At 41.9% G+C, this 13,630-nt stretch overlaps 1 pseudogene; it reads left to right on the top strand.

The window, feature by feature from the left end:
• The window catches only part of LOC123120848 (phospholipid-transporting ATPase 1-like), a 31,771-nt pseudogene extending 18,890 nt beyond the window's left edge, over window positions 1-12,881 (top strand).
• The last annotated feature ends 749 nt before the right edge of the window (window positions 12,882-13,630 follow it).

Here is a 13,630-nt window from a genome sequence, read left to right on the forward strand (position 1 = left end):
GTAGGTGTGCATGACGTCATTGAAGAAATCTGATAAAGGGGGCACAGCCCCCAGGAGAAGTAATCGACGAAGAAGGGGTACCAGTTTGGACCGGCCTCGGCGAAGGCGGCGGGGATGATGCGCGTGCCCCGACGTCACCCTTCCCCACAGGGGCCTGAACATGTCCCTGAGGGTGAGCGCATTGACCGTCGAGGTGAAGAGGGCGTGCTGCGTCCGCATCTCCACCAGCTCACTCTCCGGCGCCTCCTTCCCCCCGGCGTCCTTGGCCGCTCCCTTGCCCTTGCTCGTCTTGGGCGCCATGGCGGTTGAGAAGGGGTGAGGGATTGAAGGCAATGGGGGCGCGGCGGCGGCGAGCAGGGGTGAGAGCTTTGACTTGCGTTCGGGAAAGAAGAGGGGAACGGCGATTTTCGAGATTGGAAAGGGCGCTGAGAACACATCAGGGGGAGCAACCACCTGGCCACGAGGGTCCAGGGCGCGCCCACCCCCTTGGGCACGCCCCCTGCCTTGTGGGCCCCACGTGGCCCCCCTCCACTTATTCCAGCACCCACACACTTCGTCTTCCTCCAGAAAAAATCACCACACAGCTCAAACTCGTCTTCTGGCTCATTTTGCTGCGATTTTCGATCTCCTTGCTCAAAGCTCCATTCACTAAACTGCTTTGGGGGATTGTTCTTCGGTATGTGACTCCTCCAATGGTCCAATTAGTTTTTGTTCTAGTGCTTTATTTATTGCAAGTTTTTGCTGCTTAGGTGACCCTGTTCTTGAGCTTGCACGTCAAATTTATATGGTTCCAAGTAGTTCTAATGCATGATATAGTCTCTAGACACTTGTGGGAGTAGTTGCTATCGATACTGTTGAGTTTGGTTCACTTTTATTTTGAGTCACTAAAAATTTCAGAAATTTTTCAGAGGAAGAAATATGTTTAGGAAAATTTACCAAGGTGGTTCTTCAAGGAAGCAAGGACCCAGGCCCGCAATACGTGAGTAGGACTATGAACTACCAAGAGAAGCTCGCGGCCTTGTGAATGGCCGTCAGAAAATTTCATGGTCCAAGCAGGAATTAAGGAGGAATTTGATGCATATGTGCGTAATGCTGAACTCGAGGGCTTCATGTTAGATAAGTGTCCCCGATATTACCACCTAACTGATTCCTTTGTGAGAAGGTTTAAATTTACATACTCACGCAATTCTCTCACTGTCCTATTTGATCTCTGTGATAAATCTTATACCATGGACTTAGAAGATTTTAATGCTGCTTGTAAACTCCCGCAATGGAGTAGTGTCAGTGAGTCTCACAAATCTGAGTTTAAAGATTTTCTTGCTAGTATCACTGTGGGGGAATCTAGAGAAATAACACAAGCTACCATAGGGAGCATTCAATTTCCTGCTATACATTATTTTGCTCTCTTTATAGGTAGATGCATTAACGGCAAGGACGAGGCATGTCACATGTGTGTTCCTGGTCTTAGTGTTCTCAAGAGTGCTATATTAGGAGATAAACAATACAACTTGGGGGCTATTGTTGCACGAAGGTTGCATCATAACAGTATTAGTGGAGATTTGTTTGGTGGAATTTATGCAACCCGTGTAGCCAATTATCTTGAGATACCCATACATGAAAATGATATGGAATTGCCTCCTGCTTATTTAGATTATAATGCTATGGTTCGTCATCAGTTTGTTGAGAGGAATGAACAGTTCCTCCAATACCGACTAATCTTTGACAGACGCCGCACTATCCATGTTGCTCTCCCTGCTCCTGCTTTCTTTGACTTTCAGGCAAAAAGGAGATATGTTATAACCAGGGAGGAGGCGAACGAGTACGAGAGGAGGACGGAGGCATCTCGCCTCCAAGCTGCAGCTCTTGAGGCAGTAGCTGTTGCATCTCAGTATGACCCCGGTTACAACTTTGGATATCGGCCAGGCCGTCCATGGGCATAGACCAACTTAGGCCAAAAGCCTAAGCTTGGGGGAGTACGTATTTCTCACCAACAATACATTCATGTTCACACACTCATTCTAGTTGTCGGTGCTCATACTTTTTCACTGTACTATCCATGCTAGTTTATTTTCCTTTTTCTCGCTTTCTTCTTGTGTGTTTGAAAAACCTTAAGAAAAACAAAAAAATTAGTTGTAGCTTTTAGTTAGTTTAATTTCCATGCCTGTAGTAGTAATAATTAAAAGAAACCCCAAAAAGATTTCTCGTTCTTCTTTTGCTTGTTGGGAGCTTTCCCATGTAAATAGTTTTATTTCTTTTCTTTTCTTTGGGGGTCGAGATGAGAAGACCATAATTAAAATGTTGAAGTGGCTCTTATATGCATTATTGTTGATTTAACAAAGAGCCCATATTACCTTGTCTTCTCCTGTGTATTCAAATGCCTGTAGATTCCAGCTTAGTCCAATTGAACGTGCACTATTATTATTGTCCACACCGTTCGGTCGCGTAAGTGAAAGGCAATAATGACGATATATGATGGACTGATTGAGATGGGAGAAGCTGGTATGAACTCGACCTCTCTTGTTTTTGTAAATATGATTAGTTCATCGTTCCTGATTCAGCCTATTATGAATGAAACATGTTTGCAATGACAATTAGAGATTATAGTTGCTTATGCCATGCTTAATTAGCTAGGAGTTTATAATGGTTTACCTTGCGTGCCAACATGCTATTAAAATGGTTGTGATGTGGTATGATAGGGTGGTATCCTCCTTTGAATGATTCAAGTGGCTTGACTTGGCACATGTTCACGCATGTAGTTGAAACAAAATCAACATAGCCTCCACGATATTTATGTTCATGGTGGATTATATCCTACTCATGCTTGCACTCAATGTTTATTAATTTTATTGCATGTTCATGACTGTTGTAGCTCTCTAGTTGGTCGCTTCCCAGTCTCTTTCTAGCCTCCACTTGTACTAAGCGGGAATACTGCTTGTGCATCCACTTCCATAAACCCCAAAGTTATTCCGTATGAGTCCACCATACCTTCCTATATGTTGTATCTACCTGCCGTTCCAAGTAAATTTGTATGTGCCAAACTCTAAACCTTCAAATGAAATTCTGTTTTGTATGCTCGAATAGCTCATGTATCAACTAGGGCGGTCTGTATCTTCCATGCTAGGCGGGTTATTCTCAAGAGGAGTGGACTCCGCTCCTCACTCACGAGAAAATGGCTGGTCACCGGGATGCTCAGTCCCATGCTCAAACCAAATCAAAATAATTGCAAACAAAACTCCCCCAGGACTGTTGTTAGTTGGAGGCACCCGTTGTTTCGGGCAAGCCATGGATTGATGCTTGTTGGTGGTGGGGGAGTATAAAATTTACCATTCTGCTTGAGAACCGCCTATAGTGTGTGTAGCATGGAAGATATCGAGATCTCTCGGTTGTTATGTTGACAATGAAAGTATGCCACTCAAAATATTATTTATCTCTGTTTCAAAAATCGAGCTCTGCCACCTCTACTAATCCCTGCTTCCATCTGCGAAGGTCCTATCTATTTACTTTTATGTTGAGTCATCCTCCTCTTATTAAAAAGCACCTGTTGGAGAGCACAGCTGTCATTTGCATACATTACTATTAGTTTATATTGAGTATGACAATGACTGGATCTCTTTTACCATGAATTACAATGTTTAGTCAGCCCTTGATCTTCAGAGGTGCTCTGCATTTATGTTTTGCGGTCTCAGAAAGGGCTAGCGAGATACCATCTTGTTATATCATATTATGATTGTTTTGAGAAAGTGATGTCATCCGAGATTTATTATTATTGCTCGCTAGTTGATTATGCCATTGATATGAGTAAATATGAGACCTAAGTGTTATTGTGAATATGGTTAGTTCATAATCTTTGCTGAAAACTTGAATGCTGGCTTTACATATTTACAACAACAAGAGCAAACAAAGTTTGTAAAAGTTTTTCGTTATCACTTTCAGTTTATCAACTGAATTGCTTGAGGACAAGCAAAGGTTTAAGCTTGGGGGAGTTGATACGTCTCCATCGTATCTACTTTTCCAAACACTTTTGCCCTTGTTTTGGACTCTAACTTGCATGATTTGAGTGGAACTAACTCGGACTGACACTGTTTTCAGCAGAATTGCCATGGTGTTATTTTTGTGCAGAAATAAAAGTTCTCGGAATGACCTGAAACTTCACGGAGAATATTTTTGGAATTTATAAAAAATAATGGCGAAAGAATCAACACCAGGGGGCCCACACCCTGTCCACGAGGGTGGGGGCGCGCCGGCCCCCCTGGGCACGCCCCCTATCTCGTGGGCCCCCTGAGGCTCCACCGACCTCAACTCCAACTCTATATATTCACGTTCGGGGAGAAAAAAATCAAAGAGAAGGATTCATCGCGTTTTACGATACGGAGCCGCCGCCAAGCCCTAATCTCTCTCGGGAGGGCTGATCTGGAGTTCGTTCGGGGCTCCGGAGAGGGGAATCCGTCGCCGTCGTCATCATCAACCATCCTCCATCACCAATTTCATGATGCTCACCACCGTGCGTGCGTAATAACATCATAGGCTTGCTGGACGGTGATGGGTTGGATGACATTTATCATGTAATCGAGTTAGTTTTGTTAGGGTTTGATCCCTAGTATCCATTATGTTCTAAGATTGATGTTGCTATGACTTTGCTATGCTTAATGCTTGTCACTAGGGCCCCAGTGCCATGATTTCAGATCTGAACCTATTATGTTTTCATGAATATATGTGAGTTCTTGATCCTATCTTGCAAGTCATTAGTCACCTATTATGTGTTATGATCCGGTAACCCTGAAGTGACAATAATCGGAACCACTCCCGGTGATGACCTTAGTTTGAGGAGTTCATGTATTCACTAAGTGTTAATGCTTTGGTCTGGTACTCTATTAAAAGGAGGCCTTAATATCCCTTAGTTTCCAATAGGACCCCGCTGCCACGGGAGGGTAGGACAAAAGATGTCATGCAAGTTCTTTTCCATAAGCACGTATGACTATATTCGGAATACATGCCTACATTACATTGATGAACTGGAGCTAGTTCTGTGTCACCCTATGTTATAACTGTTGCATGAGGAATCGCATCTGACATAATTATCCATCACTGATCCAATGCCTACGAGCTTTTCACATATTGATCTTTGCTTAGTTACTTTACCGTTGCCACTGTTACAATTACTACAAAACTGCTACTGTTACTTTTGCCACCGTTACCGTTAGTTCCATACTACTTTTCAAATAAATACTTTGCTGCAGATATTAAGTTTTCCAGGTGTGGTTGAATTGACAACTCAGCTGCTAATACTTGAGAATATTCTTTGGCTCCCCTTGTGTCGAATCAATAAATTTGGGTTGAGTACTCTACCCTCGAAAACTGTTGTGATCCCCTATACTTGTGGGTTATCAGCATCATAATGAACTTCCGTTTCATGCACAGCCAAGGAGGAAGGTTATAGATACATAGAGTCATGGGCCAGGTGATGTGATTGCTGCTCTGCTCCCCAAAAAGGATTAATGCCATCCGCTCTTAAACCAAACCATATGTTCCTTGCGTCACCTGCAAACTGCTCCCAGTAATTTCTCTCGATTTTTCTTCACTGCGACCCGTCAGCGGGTGCTCTCAACTTCCCGTCGTTCTTACGGTCCTCTCTGTGCCATCGGATCAACTTGGCATGCTCTATGTTTCTGAACAGACGTTTCAACCGTGGTATTATAGGAGCATACCACATTACCTTGGCAGGAACCCTCTTCCTGGGGGGCTCGCCGTCAACATCACCAAGGTCATCTCGTCTGATTTTATACCGCAATGCACCGCATACCGGGCATGCGTTCAAATCCTTGTACGCATCGTGATAGAGGATGCAGTCATTAGGGCATGCATGTATCTTCTGCACCTCCAATCCTAGAGGGCATACGACGTTCTTTGTTGCGTACGTACTGTCGGGCAATTCATTATCCTTTGGAAGCTTCTTCTTCAATATTTTTAGTAGCTTCTCAAATCCTTTGTCAGGCACACCATTCTCTGCCTTCCACTGCAGCAATTCCAATACGGTACCGAGCTTTGTGTTGCCATCTTCACAATTAGGGTACAACCCTTTTTTATGATCCTCTAACATGCGATCGAACTTCATCTTCTCCTTTTCACTTTTGCACTGTCTCTTTGCATCAACAATGACCCGACGGAGATCATCATCGGGCACATCGTCTGGTTCCTCTTGATCTTCAGCTTCCCCCATTGTAGCATCACCGTATTCAGGGGGCACATAGTTGTCATCATTCTCTTCTTCGTTGTCTTCCATCATAACCCCTATTTCTCCGTGCTTGGTCCAAACATTATAGTGTGGCATTAAACCCTTATAAAGCAGGTGGTTGTGACCGATTTTCCGGTCAGAGTAAGACTTCGTATTCCCACATATAGGGCATGGACAACACATAAAATCATTCTGCTTGTTTGCCTCAGCCACTTCGAGAAAATTATGCACGCCCTTAATGTACTCGGAGGTGTGTCTGTCACCGTACATCCATTGTCGGTTCATCTGCGTGCATTATATATAATTAAGTGTGTCAAAAACCATTACAGAACAGCATGAATAGATAAGTGACCAAATTAATAGAAGTTCATCATCACATTAAAACCAAAGTACATACATAGTTCTCATTGAACAACATATAGCTCTCCAGAGCATCTAATTAAACCATACATTGAAACTATGTAAAACATTTCAATGCAACAACAAATGCGATCATAATTGCAACCAAGGTAACAATTGGTCCAACGTCATAATGATACCAAGCCTCGGTATGAATGGCATATTTTCTAATATTTCTAATCTTCAAGCGCATTGCATCCATCTTGCTCTTGTGATCATCGACGACATCCGCAACATGCAAATCCAATATCATCTTCTCCTCCTCAATTTTTTTATTTTTTCCTTCAAGTAATTGTTTTCTTCTTCAACTAAATTTAACCTCTCGACAATAGGGTCGGTTGGAATTTCCGGTTCACATACCTCCTAGATAAAAAAATCTATGTCACGTTGGTCTGCATAATTGTCATAAACAATAAATGAACCAAATAGTTATAAAAGATAATATATACCACATCCGAATCATATACAGGATGAGGGTCGACGGATACCAAAACCATCGCGCTATATAATAACAAACAATAATAGAAGTAAGAAAATGTGATCATAATCACAACTAAGGTAACAATTGATCTAAATCATACAAGTAAGATTTTTTTTCTTTTAGAAATAAGATAAGAACAAGAGGCTCACCACGGTGGTGCCGGCGACGAGATCGACGCGGGCGATCGACGGCGGTGAAGACGGGGACGGGACGTGCCGGACCGCTAAACCTAGACAAATCTTGAGAAAAATGGAGCTTGGAGGTCGAGCTTGGAGAGGAGAAAGCTTAAGTAGTGTGGCTCGGGCATTTCATCGAACACCTCATGTGCATAGGAGGTGAGCTAGAGCACCACAAAGCCCTCCCCTCGCCGGCCAGAAAAAACAGAGCAGTGGAGTGCTCTGCTCGCGGGCGAGGGGATATATATAGGCACCTCATTAGTCCCGGTTCATGGCTAGAACCGTGACCAAAGGCCCCCCTTTGGTCCCGGTTCCAATCACGAACCGGGACCAATGGATATGGGCCAAGAGCGAGGCCCATTGGTCCCGGTTCGTGTCTGGAAGGGACACATGAACCGGGACCAATGCCCCACGAGGCCCGGCCAGCCCCCTGGGCTCACGAACCGGGACGTATGCCCCCATGGGTCCCGGTTCGTAACTGAACCGGGACTAATGGGCTGGCCAGGCCTGGACCCTGTTTTCTACTAGTGATTGTACACATTCATGTTGCAAATATTTCTTCGGTTTCTGTTTTCAAGGGTATAGTAATGCAGAAATGGCTGAATTTTACAAACTGTAGTACTTCTTTTGAGCAAGCAATTAGTTCAAAAGCTGCCTAACGTGCTGGTAAGTGGTAACTTGCTAAATTAGGCAAAGCTGCCTAACATGCTGGTAAGTGGTAACTTGCTAAATTAGGCATATAATATAATAATTTTAGTTTCATCTGAGAACTTCTTTTTAAGACAATGGCAGTGAACATTTGTTTCCGACAATGACAGTGGATATCATATATTTTGCTCTCTAAAAATGAACTATTGTGGTGTTGTTCACCTATCAATGTGCCATGTTTTCTATCTAAGAATATGACACATCCTATATACCTAAGAGATTCATCCCCACTAACCTATTTATCTAAACATGTAGGCTATCCAAGTTATCATGTAGGTCCCACATATAGAAAGGTTTTTCTTCTCTATGTAATTTTCCTATAATAATTTTTGTAACTCTTAACATGCAACGTTTCATTACCAGCGTCCGCCTGTACACTTGCCTTCTCTTTGTTTCCACTTCCAGCCGTAACGCACGGACATATCTCTTCATTGGAAAAAACACAAAAAGATCGACCCCTCTGTCCCCCACAAAAAAGAACAACAGTTTTCTCACCTCGCTACGGCGGCTGGGAGCCGATCCGGCAATCCGATCTCTACATCAGGGAACTGCTGCTCTCTTCGATGGCTCTCTAGGAATCTCCTTGCCGGTGTATCGTGATGCGTGCGCTGGTCCTCCACTCCCCGTGTTTGTCTCCGTCGTGACTAGGAAGCTGCACATCCATTGGGGAGGTCGATGTCGGCGGTTCCAGCGGAATCAGATTGGCGGCGGGTGGGTTTCTAATCTGAAGTTGGCTTTCTTTTATCCTCGGAAGGAACTCGATCATTGGTGCATCGCTGGGTAGGGCCTCAGCCATGGCGTGGAGGTATTTGTTTTCTGCCTAGACGGAACACCCGGTGTACAGATGAGTCCACCGGGTCACCATGTCATCTAATTTTCATTTTTTTTCCTTTTCATCATGGAAGGAACACATTGGTGTGCCGCCGGGCAAGGCCTCAACCATGGCGTGGAGGTTTTCTCTTTTTGCCTGGAAGGAACGCCCATACAGGAGTCCACCGGGTCACCATGTCATTCAATTTTTAATCTTCTTTCAGAACATCGCTCCTCTCCGTCTCCTATGTAGTCAAGACGCTTCTCCATGCAATAGAAACGAATCAATACAACGATTCTGGCATGTAACCGACGACGACGAGGCAGGCGAGTAGTCGACTTCCTATAAAATTAAAATCTCCTGCTCACCACCTCCATGCCAAAATAACGCTGTCCTACTATACCAAGGCAAGCTGCTCGTACCTCTTCTTCCTGCCTCCCATTCCATGGTGGCCACCCAAACCCCAACCCCGGTTGTGTGCGTGCCTTCACGGTTCATTCCCGAGTCCCGCCGCACCGTCTGCTGTACCACCGTGTTGTACGCTCACTGGTCCAGGTTACCAACGATCTGCGTCTTTTCACACACACTTCACGGAGATGCACTTTCACTTGGACATAAGGTAACAAATATCTCTGTTGATTATACATTGTTTGATTGCTAATATATGTCTTTGTTTTTCTTATGATTTTTTTACCAATTACTAATGTGTAATGATGTGATGCCTACCAAGATTTAATTTTGCTTCCTTCACGATTAGGCCTTTCAACTTTACTGCCTTAGTTGCTCATTATTTTCTGTCATATTGATTGATATCCCTCCCTCCGAATTTAGAACTACGAGATATGTGTCTAACAGTATGCGAGTTTGTAAATTGCTCCATTGAACAGGTTAGTACACAAGTGCTCTTCCCAATAGGTTATCAAGTGTTGCAACTTCAGTCCATCGGTTGGTATGCCTTTGCAAAATTAGGATAGACATAGAAGCATCAGAATTCAACATCTATACATATCTTAAACATGTTATGATTTTTTGGAGGTCGAAATATGTTCGGATTTTACCTCTTCATGGAACACATATAAGTAGATTCATATTAACTCATTCATGAAATGATTTACCGATGTGGCCGAATAAGTTATTTCATGCAGTACAAATATGTTCTTCTTTTTCTCTATTAATAGTTTGTATGCATTTAATCTTACCAGATGCATCCTGCCCATTTGGAGGAGGTATATTAAATTATTGCCGTGCCAATCTATTTATTGCCATTCATCTATACGATTGTGTTTCGCTTTGTTTTCTTCATCTTTGTTACAAAATGCACCCTATTCTCCCTTAGGCGAATTTTCTTGCACTTATTCCTTGCAGAATGTGGCAATGGAGAACAATATATATATTTGGTTGTTGCTTATCTAAGAAGAACCGTTGAACCGTTTCAAGATGCTAAGGTTAGCTTTCAATTTTAGATATTTTTCTTTAGTACTATATATGGTTTAATGGTCACATCTTATAATTTCTTGATCTACTATTGGTTTCACAACTAAATTTATGTTTAGTTCGCATCCATGCAGTGGGAACACGGTGCCATTGATACACATAATCTATGATGGTTATCATGTCTGATGTGCCAGAGGTAACTTATCCATCATTTGTTTGTGAGTCCCCTTAACTAACGTGATAATTTTTTCCACTGATTTGTTGGAGATGCTTCTTGCAAATTTAGTGTTCAGTGCAGTTGTTTCGATGCTTTAGGATATGTCATGTTTCACAGCAAAAACAAGTTTCCGTTAGTGTTACTATAAAAAATGTTTCACTTTGTTTTTTTGTAATATTTCCATAAGATACATATGCTGGTGGTTATCAAGTCCATTCCTCATTTTCTGTCAGACGTTGCCATTTCAAGCTGTCAATTTTATCACTAATGCAGTTCCAAATTAATTGTGATGGTTATTTGTATTGATTCCAATTTCCTAACCAAACACAGTTTCCGTTTATATATACTTCGATAAAAATATGGTTTTCACATCGGTGAGGATGGTTATGAAATGCAAAGGATCGGTACAATTGATTATCATCAAAATATATTTCTACCAGTTCCCGCCGCAACGTGCGGGGTACCATCTAGTTTGTTAAATAAACCATCTCATTAAAGTGATGGACAACTAAATACTTTTTATAGAACTGAAATAATATATAGGCAACCAAACAACCTTCCCTTTCAAAAAAAGCCAAGCAAACATCCGGGTAACTTCCTGGCGCGGCGGAGCGCCCTTGCCCACTAGTACATATTATGAACCCTCGACTCATACAATTTTGAAGAAAACATAACTGGATATATAATGCATTGACATTCTTCAAAGTATGGGGTATATTTAGTTGGAAAGAATGACATTTTGTCAAGGAAGAAACGGCCTTAAATTCCATATGATAAGCATGCGGTTGATCTGGGTGCAACTCATATGCACCAGCATACTTGGCTGTAGCATGTTTTGTTAGATCCATTCTTAAGAAAATGCATTATTCTTGAAAGGCGGCACGCTCACTGCAGCTTGACCACGTCATCCCTGCCAATGCCGATTAGCTCAGCCTTGGTGGCGGCGGGCTCCTAGACCACCTCAAGTAGGCGCCTACTGCGGCGGCCGACATGTGAGGTATGCTCTTTGGTACCAGCTCTTCATTCTCGACATCTGGTTGTGTCTGTTCCTCATATTGTCTCCAAATACCAGTGTGAAAAGGCTTTCTTTTAGATCTTCTCATTATGGTTCTCCAAATACAATACATTCAATGATATTGTAGTTTTTGTGGGCTTGTTCTTTATAAGAAAATAATTGTACACATAGCACTATAGTTAGAAGCAGGTCTATGAAGGCATGGCTTCAAAATTCCATATACATGTTTTGTTCCTTTTCTGTTCCATATCTATGGTTTTCATACTAATTTATGTTTTCCCCTCAAGGGAGGACATGTGTATTTGAGAGAGAGTTATGGAAAAGAGGGGGCTGGACTAAGAGGAAGGAGTGGAATCACATGATGTGCATTGCATTTCTAGTTATGTGCAATCCAGTTATATATTGATAAGGCTTTATACAATAATAAGCTCCCTATCTGTTGAACGTTACAATTAGTACAGAGGCACAAGTCATTTCTGACAATTGAAGATCAAACAAACAATACTGCAGAATTATGCCAATATAAGTTTTAGATGTACATTGAACTTGTCAGTTTTACTGTCACCTTTCATTTTGGAGACATGGCTAACTATTTTCTCCACTATTTGGCATCTTCCCATGTTCATCTTGACAGTCTGGATTTTTATGATCTTGTTTTCTATTTGCAGGGGCAAATTATATTTCAATGATACAAAGGGCTGATGTTAGTTTTGGTATATGTGGTCAAGAAGGTTGTCAAGTAGTGATGGCCTCAGATTTGTTATGGGGCAGTTTTGTAATAGATCGCTTCTTGCGCACAAGCACTGGAACCATCGGTCTATGACATACATGATTCTCTATAACTTCTACTAGAATGATTTCTTTGTGTTAATGCTCTTCTGGTACGTATTCCCTCCTCTATGTGTTTCTCATATGATGTAAGCTAAGTATATCTATGTTACCTTTGTTACTTGTCACCTACAATTTGACTATCCAAATGTATGAATATACGGAAGCATCATCCCACACTCCCTTTTTGCCTTTTTTGGACCTCTTGTAATGTATGCTGGTCTAGTTAAGTTCTTAATGAATTGATTTAGGCACACTACATATTCTGTAACTCTTGTGCTGATAGATTAGAGTACTGCTTTCTATCCCATTATCTGCACATCAGTTCCCACAGTAGTGGTTGATATTCTAGAGGACTTACTCATAATAGTCATAATACCCTTCTTTATTGTCTCAGACTATTGAGGCAAAGCTTCAAAATGAGGGCTACAACATGACACTCTTCTGAAACATAATGGTAGATACCTTGTAACGAAGCCTTGTCCTTTCCTGTGTACATTTCTTCACATATAATATCAGTATGATGGACATTTGGAGTATGGGATTCTTGATACGTCACCATTTGACAAAAAAGAATTAGAATATGTGATATCGACAATGTAAGCCTTTTAATATTTAGCACTTACATATCTGTACGTGTTTTATCCCTAATATTTGAATGCATGTACCTTTGCGTTTTGCAGGTTCACCTGATTATTTGAGTTAACCTGATTATTGTCGCAAGCTGTGTCAGATGTTCTACGAGATGGTCCGGTGGTCCTGTTTAGTTCTGTTTCATGTAGCATTCTTCTTTGTTAGTAATGTTCCATGTTTCTGTTTACATGTGCGTTCATTAATTTTCCCGTTTGAACCCCCTTGATTAGTAAGGTGAGCTCACAAGTTTGGGTCCTAAACCACAAGAACTCGAGACAGTCATCATACATTCCTTCTATAGGACACTATCAACCTCGGATACAAGTACCCATTGTAGTTTCTCTGTTCTTAGGAGACATGCTGAAGACTGTCTTCCTCCGACAGTTAGCATTGAAAGCACTTTTTGACTCCACTTGATGTCTAAAAAATTTCTGGCTTATTGAATGGTATGGTTACTTGCAAGACATATCGCAGAATCCACATAGAACAGGGTGGCATTTTCCTCACATTTCATGGTGATTTTAATTTGAGCATTCAGCTTGAATACCCTTTAAACTTTCCATCGTTGTGCTCTTATTGTTTTGGTGTAGCACTTCATGTCACAATTGAATGTTGAATTCTTACCACTGCAGAAACTTCAATATATACTGATTCATTAGATAATGAGTATGTGTGAGCTCTCTTTGTCTTTCTAGT

This window comes from Triticum aestivum, chromosome 5D (assembly GCF_018294505.1).
Source record: "Triticum aestivum cultivar Chinese Spring chromosome 5D, IWGSC CS RefSeq v2.1, whole genome shotgun sequence".
Classification (NCBI taxonomy): domain Eukaryota; kingdom Viridiplantae; phylum Streptophyta; class Magnoliopsida; order Poales; family Poaceae; genus Triticum; species Triticum aestivum.